At 42.2% G+C, this 13,064-nt stretch overlaps 1 protein-coding gene across 4 annotated transcripts in view; it reads right to left on the bottom strand.

Moving 5' to 3' along the window:
- The window catches only part of MBNL2 (muscleblind like splicing regulator 2), a 158,105-nt gene extending 157,748 nt beyond the window's left edge, over positions 1 to 357 (bottom strand). For 3 of the 4 annotated variants that reach the window (XM_042929356.1, XM_042929365.1, XM_042929384.1), the window contains exon 1: positions 113 to 357. The gene's annotated coding sequence lies outside the window, so the exon portion shown is untranslated. The remainder of the gene's footprint in view (positions 1 to 112) is intronic. The other variant, XM_042929374.1, reaches the window with a different exon arrangement.
- Between the last annotated feature and the right edge of the window lie 12,707 nt (positions 358 to 13,064).

Genomic DNA, 13,064 nt, shown 5'->3' with positions numbered 1-13,064 from the left:
TGGAATCCGGTTTCCCTGGCTTCCCTAAGCAACACACATGGAATGCACCATATACTGCAGCAAACTCTTTAAACATTCAAAAAAAAAAAAAGGGGGGGGGTGATTCTCTTACCTTGTTTAGCTCTGCCTCTTTTTCCCTTTTACAGTAACCCCGGGAACATCTGGCAGAATCCAGCGGCCGAGGCTTCTCCGCTGCATCATGAGGCAGAAATTTCCATGTAAATAGTCCTCATTCCCTGTGTATTGTACTCTGGGAGCCGTCTGCCGTATCTGGAAAATTTTGCCTTCAGATGATGAAGCAAAGACAGTCTAAACTCTGTTGCTGTAAAGCTGCAGCCCTTCCTCCCCACAAATCCCTCCCAGCCGGGGGCAGCCAATCCCCGGGCAGCTCGTCAGCCCTCCTCGTCTGAAACTGGCTCTTATAGGATGAGTGACACAGCAGCACAGCACTTGCGGTGTGTGAAAACAGTGCGTCCATACTGATGAAAGAGGAATTTCCCTCTCCGAAGAAAGCAATCATAGCACCAAGACAAAGTGGCACATAATTGGCAGAGCCGGGAGAGGGGTAGCTGGAGAAAACACCCTCCAAGACAGCCAGCCCAGAGCCTGGGACTGCGCTGTAAAGACTTTCGACGATACCAACTCCGCAGATTCAAAAAAGAAACCCAGGTTGTGCAGGAGAAGCTGAAGTCCTTCTCCCATCTGACAAAGCATGGGTTTGGTTTTTGGGTTTTGGTTTTTGAAAAGGGAGAAACAATTCAGCGTCTGCCGTGGAAATTAATACCTTACAGGGAGGGCATTTACAGCTGATTCCTATTAGTGAGGGAGAATGTGTGAGCCCAAGTGCATATTCAAAATCAAAACATGCTTAACCCCCTTGCACACAGTTTTCCTGGAGAACATCTGTTACTGCAGCGGTTAATTACTGTGGCTCGTACAGCTTTCATCTAAGTTTTCCAGCCACTGGGGTCTTCAATTAGGGAATTCTGAACAATAAAATTGATATCTACACATTACCCTTTTGTCCTGCTGGCAGGCCGCGGCGAGACGACTAGGTGTGCCTTCACCTAATCCTAAGGTACCTCAGGTACCATTTGATAAATACGGTGCCTTGGCCCATATCGTCATCAGTGAAGCAGTGATTACAGGAGGATATTCACAGCTGAACACACACGGCACATGATCCAAGGGGCACCATCAGGTGCCATTCCCCAAAGGTTGTCTAGACGTGCCGAAGTTCCCTGAGATAAAGCAGGAAAAGAGAAACGGAAAGGTTAGTATGGGTTATTTATTTTTTCCCCCCAGTCAACAGTGCTCCTGCAAGCTCTGAAAAAACTCATATGGCATTTGGAAAACACAAAAAGAAGCATACATTTTCCTTCCACTTAAACACAACATTCTGAATTTAAAAAATGAAGTGTCATGATTCCAAGACCAGACCAAAGCAGGAACAAAGACCCATTCATCCGGAAGGTTGAACCAACGCACTATTGTTTATAAGCAACTGTTCAGTGCATCTGTAATGAAGTACCATTTGGGGTGGGATGTAATGGTTTCCCTTGATTTTGCTAACTGCAGTTTAAAAACACAGCATTTCCTGGGATTTCTAGGCTATTTCTTCAATAGAATATCACACGTTATTCCCCTCTGATTTCATGCTTACAATAATAATTACAACAGTTTTCATCCCAGTGTAAATCCGTCACGTATAACTTTTAGGTTTCTGTCTACTACAATCTTTTTCTGAAAATTTAAATAATCTCTACGGTCAAACTGGTAGAAAATTATTTTTAGCTAGCGATACACTCAGTATTATACTGCACGCAAATGGACAACCATAGGTTGTCTCCTCTTTCCCATCTCTCTGGTTCTGCCTATGAAATTACCATTCCCTTCATTTCGTTCCTGAAATTCGAGTCATCTTTGACTTGTTCTCCTACTCTCATTCAATGAAATGAGGTCTTGTTGATTTTTCCTCCTGGCTAGTGAAGAACTCTGATCTGATACCTGGATAATATAAATGCCAGTAAGTTGGCCTCTGGGATCAAGCCTCCCCACGTTCAAGAAGATTCCCTGTTGCCAGACAGGTTTTCCCATCATGCAAAGTCATGCTCCTCTCATATTCAATGCCTCCTTTCTTAAAATCCAAATCACAGACTCTCAACGTTCTTCATAACCTGCCCCCCCCCCCCTTTCTAACTCAACTTTTTCTACACTGTTTTCCTAAGTGAACCTCCTGATGGAGGCATGCTCATTTCTCTGGGACCTGGCTCCCACAGTCCATCCCCAGACCTGACTCCCAAGGGCTTCACTTAACAAAATCTTATCCAACCTTTAGACCTCAGCTTGCATCCTCATTTGTCTGTTATGGCTTCTCTGTTCACATTGTCTTCTCTGACGTTCTTCTCCTCTGAAAGCGTTCTGCACTGTTCGTTTTACCAGGCCATTAAACCCCTAATGGTGAGCTTATCGCCCCACCTCGGAAGGCAAGGTTTGCATAGTATATCAAGATAATGTACTTAAAACATCTATACGGTGGCTGACACATGACAAATGTCCACTAAATAATGGCCACTCTTACTGTTCTTTCTACATTTTCGTCGTATCTAGTGAGGTGCCATGAGTAAACTTGCTGATTTCATGATTCCTATCTCGAGAATTGCTATCATATCCATCCAATTGCACAAGCCAAAAACCTGGTGGTCATTCTTGATGCTCTCTCCCCAACCACCATACGAAAGCCATTATCAAAGCCTGTTAGGTTCAGTACTAAATGTTTAGAAATGTTTCACTTCATTCCATCTCTGCCAATGCAGTTTTGTCCAAGATATCTGTGTCTTTCACCATGACTATTGAAACAGGCTCTTAGCTGGCCTCCTGCATGTTTTCTTGATCCCTTCAGTCCCTTTTCCACACATCAGTCAAAATAAGAATTCACTTGAAAGTAGAATTCTGATGATTCTACATTCTTCTCTCTGCTCAAAATCTTTGCTATGGACTGAACTGCGTCTCCCCCAAATTCCTGTGTTGAATCCCTCAGCCCCAATGTGATGGTATTTGGAGATGAGGTCTTTGGGAGACAATTAGGTCATGAGGGTGGAACTCTCATGATGGAATTAGTGCCCTTAAAAGAGAAGACATCAGGGAGAGAGATCGTTTCTCTCTCACCCAAGTGACAACACAGACAGAAGCAGGCCATCACCAGAACCTGACACACTGCAAGCTGATTTCAGACTTCTGGCCTCCAGAACCCCAAGAAAGCACATTTATGTGGTTTAAGCCACTCAGTCTATGTAGCATTTTGTTATGGCGGTTTGGGATTGGGAACAAGACAAGAGTCCTCAACATGGCCTACAAGGTCCCATGATATCCAGCCCTAACCTACCTCTCTAGCCTAATCAGAAGCCTTTTCTTCAGGGAACTCTTCCCTGACCCCCAAGATGAGTTTAGGTCCCACCTGTTGTTTTTCTCTCACGGCCTGTGCACTCCAGAGCAGTGCTTCTCAAATTTAACGTGCATGCAAATCCCCCAGGGATCTTGTTAAAATTCTCTCTCAGTAGTTCTTGGGTGAATACTGAGATTCTGCTTTGCTAACAAGGTCCCAGGTGATGCTGATGCTTCTGGTCCATGGACTACTCTTTGAGTAGCAAGATTTTATAGATGTTGTTTACTTTATAGCACTTTTTATAGGGTATGGAGATACATTTGTTTGGTAAATTACTGAAGATCTACTCAACCAGCTTATCAGCATTAGAAGTCACTATTGTTTCTCCAGCCTCTCATCTAGTATGTGCCTGGCACCTGACAGGAAGTGCCCAGTAATAAATATGTGTTTTGAATTAATGAATTGATCAATACAACATACTGCAGATCCAAGCTGGACTTTTCTTTCTTTTTCTTTTTCTCCCCTCACCCTTCCTCTTCTCTTCCTCCTTCCATCTGTAACTCAATATTGGAAGCCGTGAAACTCTGCAAAGAAAATTAATGTTTATTGAAGTCATGATATACTAAATAGAAGGGAGAATGATTGAGAAACCAAATAGAACAAGTGCCAAGAAAGTGTGACCTATGTCAAAGTAAAGAAGGTGGACACAGGACTCAAAACCAAAGACATTTGTCCAATAGAAGTTGTCAGTTATCTCCTTCAGGTTGATGTATTCAAGATCTATAACTCCGTCCCTTTCTCTTAACCTCTAGGCCCAATTTGTCACTTGAATGGACCAGAGATAACTCATTTTCACCTTGTCTGTAACTAAAATCATTGTTTATTTTATTGAAGTACATTTCTCTTACATTTCCCACTTGAGTGAATGGAGCCACAACCGCCTTTGATGCCCACCTCTGTCTCAACATCAATATCCAAACACTCCCACATTCTATAAATTCCTATCTCTTGAATTCGCCCGTGTCTCCCCATCTTCACTGCTGTGTCCCTAATTTAAGTCCTCATCCTCTTCTGTCCACTCTTCACCTCTCTGCTTCCAATCTTGGCCCTCACTTATCATGCCATTATCTACATAAAGTCACTGAGGGGTGCCTCTTATCTTCATGATGAATCCCTTGCCTATTTCTTGAATATATGCTCTCACCACTCCTCTTGAACTCACTTCCCTCCTACTTAATACCCAACACTAATTACTAAACTAGTTTTATCCCTAAAATGTGTTATGCCCTTTCTAATTTACAGCCTGGATTTCTTCTGCATGAACATCTCTGAATCCTTTCATACCCATCTATCATCTTTCTGTCCATCAATACCCAAAATACACATCATCTCTTCCAGGAAGCCTTCCCTGACCACCATGGCTTCCTTGGCCCCTTGACATTATATTCATCATAGCAATCATCAAGAGCTGTTGTAAATATGGTTTGCTTGTTTATGTACCCCACTAGTCTCTGTGAGAGAAGAACTCACGTCTTTCTTGTTCATCAGTTTATCTCCAGGACCTAGAACATGCAGTGATATAATAGCAGACACATACTAAATTGTTGATGAATGGTTAAATGGATAAACTTAAAAATAACATTAGTAATAAAATGGCAAAGAGAAATGCAGGGCTCAAACAAAAAATTGATAGTGAAGGCACAGGAACAATGGACATTATATATATATATATATATATATATATATATATATATATATAGACATTATACTTACACACACACACACACACACACACACACACACACACATATATTTAAAAAAGAAAGTTAGGCTAGAGAAGAGAAAGGAGAAATAATATAAAAACCAAAAGGCACAGTGCAGTTATGAGATCACTCCCTTTGTTGAAGGTACCAAAGTTAGCAAGCTCATAGGCAAGAGGAAAATTATCTCTGATGATGTTCAAAATGGAGGTGATTTCCATAGAAACAAAATCTTCCTTCGAATGGAAAAAGATAGGTGTTCTGGAACAGATGGAAGTGTTGACTCTCCAGAAGAGATGGCTAGAAAGGAGGAGAAGGTTGTTTACTGCAAGAAGTGAGACAGGAATCACAGTGCAGATGGGCCTGGTCTGTGACAATTTGGTCTCAGGGCTCATTTCTCTCCCTGTATAATCTCTCAGTATATTCCTTCTAGCCTACACATGTCTACTTTAGTATAGTAGTCCTTTAGTCCTTTAGTATATACGGTTTTTTTTATTTTCCTCTAGTTGTTTTGTGTATAAACCTTACCACAAGTCCCATGAGGGCAGAGACCATGCATTAAAGTCTTTTCGTAACCTCCACGGTGCCTCATATGGATCAGTGCTGACTTAATTTTGGTTGATGGATTTTTACTGGTGAAAATGTGCATACTTTAGAAAACATAGGTGGTTTTTGTTTGGTTGATTTGTTTGTTTGTTTTTAATGTGCAAATTGTTGAAAAATGCAGCAGGGAATAGAAACATTGGTTTTACAATTGTCAGAAAAAAGTTATAGTGTTTTCCACTGAATTTATCACAAGAAAGATCAACTAGTTCTTAAATTTTCTCCATCGGTCCAGAGCAGAAGACTCTGAGAAAAGTCAGGACTATCATTTCTGGGTTAAGGAAAATAGAAAATAATTGCGAAAGCATGTAAATGAAATGATGTGAGAAAACTTTTGCATAAAACATGGCACATAATAAATTCTTAATATATGTTCGCTATTACTATTACTGTTTTTATCATCATCATTCTTAGGTTCTAGAATTCTGCTGAGATTTCACTGAAGAGTGATGTCAAAAAAATAATCACTAGAGGGGCGCCTGGGTGGCTCAGTTGGTTGAGCATTCGACTTCAGCTCAGGTCATGTTCTCCCAGTTTGTGAGTTTGGGCCCCGTGTAGGGCTCTGTGCTGACAGCTCAGAGCCTGGAGCTTGCTTTGTATTCTGTGTCTCCCTCTCTCTCCCCCAACCCCCGCTCACATTCTATCTGTCTCTCTCTCAAAAATAAATAGGGCTGCCTAGGTGATTTAGTCCGTTAAGCATCTGACTTCGGCTCAGATCATGATCTCGTGGTCTGTGGGTTTGAGGCCCGCATTGGGCTCTGTGCTGACAGCTGGAGCCTGGAGCCTGCTTGGGATTCTGTGTCTCCTTCTCTCTCTCTCTCTCTCTTTCTTTCTACCCCTCCCCATTCCCACTCTGTCCCTCAAAAATGAATAAATGTTAAAAAAAAATTTAAATTAACATTAAAAAAATAATCACTAGAGTAGAGATTTCCAAACTTTCTTGATTTGTAGCACTTTTGATGTTCTGTATCTTTTTTCACCATGCTCCTAGGCTAAAAGAAACACCTAATTGTTTTATTTATTAAGTAATTAGATCCTAACAACTTAGTAAGTGTTTATGTTTATGTTTTAACAACTTTGTAGCTGTTTAAAAAGTTAACACAAAAAGTTTGAAAGAAAAAAAAACTGTTTTGATTTCATTCTTAAATAACCCTAATTAGTTATTAATGGATTGTGAGTGCCTGTTGGGCACTGCATACAATTCTCAAAGCTTGAAATCAGACTGGAACCACTACTCCCATTTCTCGGTCCACATTGATCTTTGTGCGGCACTTGCTTTTTGCCTTAGCCACTGCTAAAAATCCAACTTTGCAAAGACAGATGGTATCATTGAAAGGAAAACGTAGTATGAGTCTCATACCGAAGCTGAATTACCTTGAATTAGTATTTTGCACACTGTCTGACAAATGTTGAGCATGGCTGTGTTTTCCCTGGAAACAAAATGTCCCACGGAACCCCTGTGAGTTCACTGCATTTTCTCAGCACATGTTTCATAGCACAGTTTGGGAACCATGCACTAAGGCAAGGGGCCCAGTAGGCTGGCCAATGTCAGCCAATGTCAAGGGTCCCATTGTCTTTTTTTTTTTTTTTTCTTTTCCTGGTGTGATACTTGCATCAGGCCTACTGTCCTGAGGCCTAAGAGCATTTGAAGTTGCAGAAAGAAGGTCAGGTCAGAGGTTGCGGGACATGCCCCGCCTTGAAACTGAGGTCATTTGAAAACAAGCTTCTGAAATGTGGGTGAGGCTAATAGTCCTCCAGAATTTCAGATGCTTGTGGGGCCAAGAGAAAAGAACATGAAACAAAGAGGACGCTGATGCTGCCAGCTATTCATGGGGAAAGGCACTTGCTCATAACCGTTGCCTTTCAAAATCCTGAATTCTGGAAATAAGTGCAAAGAGGAAGGAATAATGAGTCTGTATACATACCTTTCGCTGCTTATCCCCACCGTTCTCCTAGGCTGGCGGGAACGACCATGCTTCCTTCATATGTACTGCGGTGTCCACGATAATTTGATCTTTTACCTATGATAAAGGATGAATATTCTTAGGCCCGTCTCCCCCTCCTTGTATTAAAGCGGTGTTTCTGACAGAGAAGAGAATCCCCCAAACCGGAAATGCTCTAGGCGGCTGGCACGCTCTCCCTCCCGTGGGCTGACTTCGAAGATTTGTCCATCCATTACCTCCTACCCAGCTCCTGAATGAGAGGTCACGCTGGCCAGGGGTCCAGTAGCCCCTGGATGGGAGGAGAGCAACTCGCTCTACCTTCCCTTCCTCTCCCACAGCTCCGGCTCCCGTGCGTCCGGACGCGCATCGTGGCTCCCGTCCATCAAACGTGTCATTGATGTTTACTGTTTGTCGTTCCTTCTCTCCACTGGAGTATAAGCCCCTCACGGGCAGGGGGCTTTTTCTGTTTTGTTTACTGGTATATTCCAAGTGCTGAGTACAGAACCTGACACATGGGATTGATGATGAATATTCGTTAAATAAATAAATAAAACGTGGGGGGGACGGAAATATGGTACAGGATGAGTAAGAAACTGTGTTTGAGGCGGAGCATCCAAGCTGAAGTAACATCTCCTAAGGTGCTTCCCAGGGTCGTTAGAGTCACGTGTGTGAAGACCAGGGAAGAGTCACAACCCCCGATGGAGAACCACTTTGATGCCGACTTTGGCGTGAGCTGTTGCAGAGTTGGGATTTCATGCTTCACTGATGTCCCATGAGCAGCCCAGATCCCTAGGAGGGCTCTTTGATGGAACGGGAGTGACCTCTTTTCCAGAAGGTGGAGAAGTGGGTGGGATTGAGGAAAAAGGCGATGTTGGAGAGGTCACCATGAGCCTCTGTGACAAGCGGGGGTATGGGAGCTCACTGCCTAGGAGGAGACACCGTTATCCCCGAGTGAAGGGACGGACTAGCTTCAGGAAGTAGAGTCAGGTGTGTGTATAAGTGCAGCTTTGATTACCAGCTAGCATTTAAAAAAATAAATGGAACTGGTTTTGATTTTCTACCGTCTAATGTTCCTTAATGAAACTCTTTCCAATGCTCTGTCCCAACTCTGCCTCGTTGTGCTTCTCCCAGGATTTCTGCCCTACCTGGATCCACTCCTTCACTCATCTGATTTAGGATTTATCAAATACTTGCCATATATCGGTCCCAATCGAAACATGGACGATCTAAAGTGAGCAAGACACAGCAGTGACCCCGAGGAGCTTGAAGAATTACACAGTGATCCCCAAAGCAAGACAGTCTCAAAAAGTTCCCAAAGGAAACAGCCAAACAGGCTCGGGAAATGTTGGAATCACCAATAAACGTGTACTTTCACGAAAGGACTTCTCAGAGCTTTTATTCTGGGAATGTACTTTGTGAGTCTCCAAAAAAGGTTGATATAGTTAGCTCTGTTTGAGAATTTATTTTATCACAGACCCTTTTATTTTAAAAACATCTAACTAGTATGATATTCTGGGGGATGCATTTTGGGAAACACTAGTCCAGACAAATCTTTTTTTTTTTTTCTTCTGTTCTTTGGGCCTATATATGCTCACCTCATTCAACTCAACATCTTCTTTTTGATGTTCAATCTTCCTACTTTATAAGGGTCCTGAACTCTGTCAACAACTCATGAGGCAGCTACCATAATGACTCAATGCTACTTTCTATTCATTTCTTAGAACCACAGTTACCTGGAAGTTCCCGTGGCTCCAGAATATCTTGGCTGGACCAGACTTTCTTCCCTAGTCAAATGTCGCAGACCATTTGCCCAGGCATTCCTGGCCAGCAGAGGGCCTATGGTGGCAGTAAAGTGACCTGGGGGCATAACCACCCTTTTAAATCTTAATCCCATCTAAACTCTACATTCTAAAAGAAACACCCATTTATAGAAAACATGTTACTTCCTTTGCTCCATCAAATGCCATTTGTGGCAAATGCTCCTGGGGAATTTCTACAGTCTTGGAGGTTGGAGGTGGGTAGAGACAATTTATTTCTTACACATGTACATGGCGATTACTATGTGTTGAGTACAACACTATGAAGTACATGCTATTATTATCCCAATCTTACAGACCGTCTCGTTCACCTTTCTGGGGCCACAAAGCCAGCCAGTGGTGGAGCCCATTTGCCTCAGGGTTAAGGAAAGAAGAAGAAGAAGGAGAAGAAGGAGAAGAAGAAGAAGAAGGAGAAGGAGAAGAAGGAGAAGAAGGAGGAGGAGGAGGAGGAGGAGGAGAAGGAGAAACAGTAGGATACGATCAGGGGGATCAGACGATCTGAGCGAGAGTCAGGGGTGACAGATTGCATAGACAGGACAGGCCACCTCGAGAAAGATTTTGCCGAGGTGAGGAAGCATGTCATGGGCCCTCGGGAGAAGCATGTTCCAAGCAGAAGATGCAAACTCCAGGGTCCGGGGAGAATTCTGGAAGGCATTCGTGTGGAAGGGGCTTCTGTGTTCAACTGTTCTGGCTGCCAGTTCGTCACTTAAGTTCTACCCCTTGTTTCTTAATAGTACTTCCTGGCTATGCCCTGCTCTCTCTCTCTGTTAACGGCACAATCCACCATTCAGTATGGATCAGCCATCAGCCACAAAACTGAATTCCATCTTTCTTCTTTAACACCCAGGACTCAGCTCACCACCTTCCCTCTATCAGCCAGATCTTTCTTTCCCCCTCTAGACGGTTCCCTAGCTTCCCTTTCTAAATTCAAAATATGGCTACCTCTTTTCAGTTTGACTTATCAAATGATCCCATTCCAATACCCATTCAGATCTCGGTATATATTCTTGATAAATGAAAACTCCAAACTTCCATACAATGTTCCGAATTTTCTTCCAAGAACATGTGTTGTGTTTTATAATAAAATTTTAATCTTTATTTTAAAAATAATTTGTGCAAAGAGAAAGCATCTGGCTTTGTTTTATCTGCTACAGAAAAGGGATCATGTCATGGATATATTCTTTACCAGAAATGGGCAATTATCGAGCCTTCCATCTGGATTAGAGAGAAAAACAGCTTCACCTTAGCAACAGCATTCTGATGCTGATGTCATCACCTTACATCATTTGGTCTCCTGTCACTGTGTTCTTTCTCTAACATCTCAAACCTTAAAAACCTCGGAGCTTTATAGATCTCTGCATTTAAAAGGCTTAATGAAAAAGGAAGAAATAACCGCATTTAAATATGCACTGAGTCATTATAATGTTGAACTCTGTTAGCAGGTCTCTTTGCTGGAGCAAAACAAAATGAGAATTGTTCTTTTTCAACTCACTCCAATTTTTGCCACTGTTTTGCCTGCACCCTTGTGTCTCCCGAGCTGATGCCCACAAGCTCCCCCTTGCACCCCCAACCTGTTGGACGGCCAGCCTCCCCAACAAGCTGGTCACTTACAAATGTAATTATTTTATTTGGCAAAGCAGTCCAGTCCTGAAGGGATTGCGGTGAGATTACGATCATGGATCCCAGGGCTGGAAGAAATCTGACTATTCATCTAGATTCCAGTCCCTTATTTGAAGGCGGGGAAACAAACACAATGGTTGGCTTTTGTTAAACACAGAAAAGATCCTAACCCTCTGGAAGTTTGTGGTTCCTTAAGATTTCAGTGAGGATTCTCACAACGTGTCAGACCATTCCGCACCCCCCACCCTCCATCAGATGTCCTCCCCCCACCTCCCGTGGCTCCCTCCCTTGCCCCTGCCTCCCCCCTCCCCCCACGGTCCCCTCCATAGACAAAAATTCATGTGGCTCTGAATCAGTGCCAGGAATCTGTCCTGCGCCAGAAATTGGGCTGAAAGACTCCTCTGCTTGGAAGTTGAAATACAGGCTCTGGTCTCAAAATAAATAACATTTGAAAACTCACAGTTGTGTGGAATCATTTAAGTTAGGGTTACTTACAGTAATAAACATTTGTATATATTGGCAGGAACGATTCGCTGTCGATGAACAGAACACTATGCACATACAGATGACACTTTGGCAAAATCAGGCTCTCCGTTTTGGAAACCTCAGGCCGTGCCCCAAAGACAGAGACTTCCTTCAAGAGCCCTCTTCACACGTAAACCGCCAGGCTCCAAGAGTACTTTTACGAGTTCTCGATTTGCTGGATCCCTGACTAAGAAGCACACAGATGATATTTTTAATCTATTTTAATCTTAAAGTTATTTTTAACATAATTAAGCATTTATAACTTTGCTTTATATATACTTTGAGTTATATAACATCGCTGAGCTAATAATTTGGACTGCACTTTAAAAAATTCTCTATTCTCAAGATTTTTCACATTGAAGTATAATGAGGGAAATTGCCTTTTGGTTAGAAATCAATATCTCCCTTGTAAAGGCCCTTTTAATATTGAAAATAGCAACACAAAAGATCCCCAAACTTTTCAAAAAATGTGTATTTTACCGAATGGGCAATTAGAACACATTTTTCATCCTGAATCAACTAGTAAGTACTCACTGCCCCAATTACACTAACTGACACCTAAATACAGATTCTGCCATTGTCCTCAGAGGAGACAAAAGGGCTGCCTAATTTGTCTTCATGTCTTCAATATTGGAAAGATTATTACTAAGCGTTCATTGCACACTTTCTTTTGGAAAGCACTTTACGATAATTTATCACTTCATACTCACATTCGATCTGGGAGGTCACTGCCTTTATCTTCATTTTATAAGCAGAGACCCTGAGGCACAGAAGGTCCAGGACTTTATCCTGGGTCTCTGAAGGACCTACCTCTTTTATTACTGGGTGACGGACCCACACTCTGTGTAAAATTTAGGTCCCTCAGTGGCACAAATACCCAAGACTCGGTTTAATTTGAAACTTTGAGCAAGGGTTTGGACTCAGCGGACACGTTTTAGCAGGGAGTTGGCAAGCAAAACTTTGGTGGGTTCTCGCATTCACGTGGAAGAAAATAAGAAGGGAAGAGATTATCTTGGAAATATGGAAATATAGAGAACTTCCAGAAACATTCTAAAGGAAATTCAGAGGTTTAATTTAAAAAATCATAATTAAGTTACCCAGATCATATATGCATAATATTTTTAATTCATTTCTTGTGTTTTTAGCTGTGTGGGTGGCCTGTTTGATTTTTCTGCTCCTACCTTTAAGAACTCTGCTAAACAGACAAACTAGCCACAGACTGACAGACCATAATGACACCTTGCAAAAACACATTTTCAGTTAGTTTACTTACTTGCTGAGGTTAATGTCCAGGGCCACTGTGTACAATCAGGAAGGTTATGTTTGGCAAATCTCCAGTCCATAATTCAGGTTACAATCAATATTCTAGAGTCACCATTCTTGAAATATGTGCACATATTTGTGCAGTACA

The sequence above is a fragment of the Panthera leo genome, chromosome A1, assembly GCF_018350215.1.
Source record: "Panthera leo isolate Ple1 chromosome A1, P.leo_Ple1_pat1.1, whole genome shotgun sequence".
Lineage (NCBI taxonomy): Eukaryota > Metazoa > Chordata > Mammalia > Carnivora > Felidae > Panthera > Panthera leo.
The sequence above is the reverse complement of the archived record's forward strand: the minus strand, read 5'-3'. Positions and strand labels throughout refer to the sequence as shown.